A 4,935-nucleotide genomic window follows, 5' to 3' on the forward strand; every position below is an offset into this window, starting at 1 on the left:
TCATTTATTTTTGATAGACTTGGGAGTCACGGTATTCAGTCTCTCTACGACAACCTTGTCTTCACTAATGAATGTATCAGTTTGGATGCTTGTAGTTAGTTGAGTATTATTTGTTGCTAAGAGGTCGAGTACGTTCACAACCGTTCGCTTTTCGAGTGGGTTCATGAACTAATTGCTCGAAATAATTTTCAGAGAACGCCTTTAGCACAATTTCGGGTGATGTTTTATGCCAATCTCCGGATTTAAATGTGTATTTTCGCCAACATGTCGAGAGTAAACTGACGTCAGCACCCATTACAGTTGCATGAGTCGGGCACATGTTTGAAACAATTAGACTGAAATTTTCTTTGAACCTTTCGGCAATTGTATCATCTGAGTTGGGAGGTCGGTAAAAGGGTCCAATTATTGTTTTATTCCGGCTGCTAAGAATGACCTCTCCCCATACTAACTAAAAGGAACTATTGCTTCAATTTCGCTACAAGATAAACTACTTCTAATAGCAACAAACACGTCACCGCCAGTTGTAGTATCCTGTCCTATCTGAACACAGTTGGATCATTTCCGAAAGTTTCGGCTGAACTTATCTCCGGCTTTAGCCAGCTTTCGGTGCCTGTAACGATTTGGACATCAGTAAGTTCTGTTAGCTTTTGGAGCTCTGGTAGTTACCCAACACAACTACGACGTTCGACAACCTTTATACCAACGGTTCCCAGATCTCCGTTCTTGCTGTGTTCGAACTGCACCCTTTGAGACTGAAGCGCTTTTTGTATTTCCCCGAGACATTTTAACTTAAAAAACCGCCATGTACACGACACACAGCCCCCGCTCCTCGTGTAGCCGCCTCCTGCGTGTAATGGACTTCTGAGCTGTTTAGCGGAACCTGAAACCCCATTACCCCATGGCGCAAGTCGACGAATCGTCGGCCAACACGGTCGCAGAACCATCTGAGCGTCTGATTCAGACCCTCGGCTCGGCTCTGTACCAGAGGTCCACAATCGGTAATGTTGACTGTGCTGCAAATGGTAAGTGAGCTTCATCTGCTTGACACAGGTAAATTGGTTTCGTATTTTCTATTGTACGTAGGTGTCTTTAAATGGTTCTGATATGTTTTATTTATTAAGATGAAGGTTTGAATTAGCCCAACTTTTAATACTTTTGATGCGCATGAGTATGTATCCAGGGGTTTTAATGTGCGCGAGTGTCTCGAGCATACCACAAGTGCCCTCTCTCGGTGAAACTGTCTGCCCTAGGGCTTCCAAACCCTCTTCACGCTAGTTCACAGGCGAAGTACTGATGCTAAGCTGTGTTCGCATCGACCCTCTGTTCATATATATGTTGTATAAACGGAGATGATTTAACTTCTGACGACGACTTTGGCACAATTGTTTTATGTATCTCCACTGCAGGATGTGATTTTAGTAAGTGACTAAAAGTTTTTGTGCTTGTAATACTTTGGTAATTTTACAGTTATTCAAGCTAGAAGTGTTTTTTCTTTTTCACTTTTTGTGTGTGCTACTTTTAAACAGTTTTTTTTATCTATATATGACGGTAGTATCTGTTCCCGGAAGAACAGTTACCGTCAATGACCATGCAGCTTTGCTATTAGGCGCACTACGAATGTAGTGTTGTGGACATGTTGGGAATGTGGATCTCACGGGGAGCGTGCAAGGGATAACTCCCAGCAGACGCACTATCCTCTGTGCCCGCGGTGGCTCAGATGGATAGAGCGTCTGCCATGTAAGCAGGAGATCCCGGGTTCGAATCCCGGTCGGGGCACACATTTTCAACATGTCCCCAATGAAGTGTATCAACGCCGGCTTGCAGCTAGGGTGTCTATTTAATTATCATTTCAGTTTTTTTTATCTCCTTTTTACGGTCACCCCGTTTTTTGTCTATTGCCTTCCATGATGTTCCCCTTTTTTATATCTATGTTCACCTTATTCTCTCCTTTGCTCTTTTTAAATGTCTTCTATTGTTTTGTTCTATGTCTTTCGGCTGATGAGCAGCGCATCTGCTGCTGCCAGCCCGCCCCGATGGGGAATTGAAATACAATAAAGAAAAAAAAATTCTTTTTTCAGTTACGGTGCTAAGTTTTTTCTAATCAAGGTGCCTTCCTGTTCAGGCGTATTTTACTTCTGATGAAGGTGTATTTAGATATACCAAAACCGTGGCCAAGGATTTTAATAAATCTTTATCCTGCAACTGTTGGGTTGTTATCATTTACCGTGAAGAATTTCAAAATTTTCTGTTTCAGCCTTGTTTAAAGTCTTGTAACGTCTGTTTATAAAGTGGCGAGGTCGATCACATACTGGCGGTCAATGTTTCTTATGAGTTTTTAATGCTTGGAACTGTGTAAGCTTGTTAAATGTCTCACAAGTGTATTGGGTTTAAGTATACGTTTGCATGTGACTTTGTGGCATAGCTTGGTCAGCTGAATTACATGATCTAGCCTGTTAGCATTCACAACTGTAAACGTTCTCTTGCCGTGTTGTGATTGGTGTAATCACGTATACTGAACCTTATTAGTACAGACTGGTAGTGACGTGCTACGTTCAGGTTTTATTTCTGTCAGGTAACTGAGTTTAACCTTTTGTCAATGGTCATATGCCAAGTGCCCCTTTAAGCAGTACAAGCTTTCGGTGTGGCCAACTATTACTCTTAGTAATTTTATAAACTTTGCACTACTCCATGGCCGACCGCTGTGGCCGAGCGGTTCTAGGCGCTTCAGACTGGAACAGCGCGACCGCTACGGTCGCAGGTTTGAATCATGCCTCGGGCATGGATGTGTGTGATGTCCTTAGGTTAGTTAGCTTTAAGTAGTTTCTAAGTCTAGGGGACTGATGACCTCAGATGGTAAGCCCATAGTGCTTAAAGCCATTTTTTCCGTGCGGGTGCACGAAAGTCATTTAATCACCTTTCAATCTTTTTTTGCTAACCAGTTGTTGAATGTGGATTTTACGATTTTATCCAGTTTTGTGTCTTGAGAAATGATTGTTACGGGAAGGAAGTGACTGAGGGTCTTATTTGTGTTGGTATTCTTGATGTTATAAATTAAAAAATTGTCATTTTCCTAATGTCACTATTGCCAACCTTACGTTTTGGCACGAAGTCAGGGATTACAATGAAATGAACACCCTTAGATGCTTACAGGCGTTGACATACATCAACGGGGACAGATGAAAATGTGTGCCCCGACCGCGTCTCGAACCCGGGATCTCTTGTTTACATTGCAGATGCTCTATCCATCTGAGCCACCGATGACACACAGGATAGCGCGACTGTAGGGATTTATCTCTGGCACGCCTCCCACGAAAACCACTTTCTCAACGTATTGTCCCGCATTACATTCGTAGTGCCCCCGTCCATTATACTCATTACTCGCGGCGCGTTGCCGATTCCCGTAAGAGTTCGGGCACTGTTTGTACATTCGCACAGAAGAAGAAGATCGTCAAGTGGCCGGTGAGCCGTAACTATATATATATATATATATATATATATATATATATATATATATATATATATACATACTAAGATGATATCTGTTCTTTCGGACATGCCCGAAAGAACAGATACCATCTTAGTATATATACGAACTCAGGGAGTTGCTAGTAGTTTAAGATGTTGATAGCTTTAATAGTTGTTAAATATGTAAAGAAACATCTTACTTAAAATAGGGCTTTCTTTGTATTTGTTAAAGCTATTTATGATACAGTGTTTTTCAGAAAATTTTTATGTTTTTTAAGAGATCACTATTTTAAATATATCTGAGAATGTTCAAGCTGAGAGGGACGTGAAAAAAAATTTTTCCCCTAGAATTTCATTATCATAAATACATGTCGTACCAAATTAAGCTTGCACATTGTTAAATAAATATCCTGTTAAAATATTGTAACTGTGAATGGTGTTGCTCTTGTGTTATCCTCGTGTTCTCCTTTCACACCACAGCCCTTGTACTGACCTTTACCTTCCCGCTGGTAAGAAGACTCTTTTTCAGTGAGCTCTGCTCTCATTTCACAGACAAGACTGGCAGCCTTTGCCACTTCTGATAGCCACTTGAAACGGGAGAGAATCTCTTCTGATCCAAAGCGAGACATATCATTCGTTTGCTGCAACCGCTGCTCGGCATCCGGTCGCATCCGTTCCACGTCTGGAATGACTCCACCCGGTATGAAGTCCCCACCTTTCTTCCCCTAATAGCCCTATAATGCGCCTACCACTGGAGCTCCCATCTACCAATAATCGCAACCACTGATTTCCCGGATCTTGCAAGCTCAGAGGTTTCCTCTGAAGCAGTAGAAGCGACTGCATCTTGCTGAGTGACAGTGTCAGCCACAGAAAGCACCTGCAACCAGGGTATCAGACTAACTGGGAAGCCCTTACGTTCGCCCCCATGCGACGTCCCAGTCGACCATGGGTGAGGTGTCAGCCTCAACGCGAGCAATAATTGGGCTGGCCAACGGCGAGGACCCCTGTCTTTTTAGGGATCGACGCAGAGCCTCAAACTGAGTACTTCAACGTTATACGGTTTCTCCGTATTGCCTGAGGATACAGGCAGCTATTATATAATAACAAATTGATGCTAACAGACCTAAATTTATAAAAAATATCTCTAAGTATATAGCTAGAGCGCCGAAGAGGATTAGTGGTGAGCAGGTACTTCACTCCAAACAGCGTCTAGTTTAACCACAGAAAGCCATCGTTGATGCTGCAAGCCGCGAGAGAGCGCTGGTGCTCACAGTCGCCTGCATGTTCAGAGGCCATAACGGTCGGGCGCGTGTGTCGCAGAAAAGCTCGCACAAACCTGGTTATTTGGCTGACACGCAGTACGGCGTTCATGAAGACGCCTAAAGAAATTAATTGCTTATCGCCTGTTTCATCGTGGCAAAGAATGAAGGCGTAATGGGGATTCAGCGGCTGCGCATTCATAAAAGCGGC

At 43.0% G+C, this 4,935-nt stretch overlaps 1 non-coding gene across 1 annotated transcript; it reads left to right on the plus strand.

Annotated features, from left to right (window-relative positions):
• Positions 1-1,701: 1,701 nt before the first annotated feature.
• Positions 1,702-1,776, plus strand: Trnat-ugu (transfer RNA threonine (anticodon UGU)). The gene has a single exon. It is a non-coding gene; the product is annotated as a tRNA-Thr (tRNA).
• Positions 1,777-4,935: the final 3,159 nt, after the last annotated feature.

The sequence above is a fragment of the Schistocerca nitens genome, chromosome 2 (assembly GCF_023898315.1).
Source record: "Schistocerca nitens isolate TAMUIC-IGC-003100 chromosome 2, iqSchNite1.1, whole genome shotgun sequence".
Classification (NCBI taxonomy): domain Eukaryota; kingdom Metazoa; phylum Arthropoda; class Insecta; order Orthoptera; family Acrididae; genus Schistocerca; species Schistocerca nitens.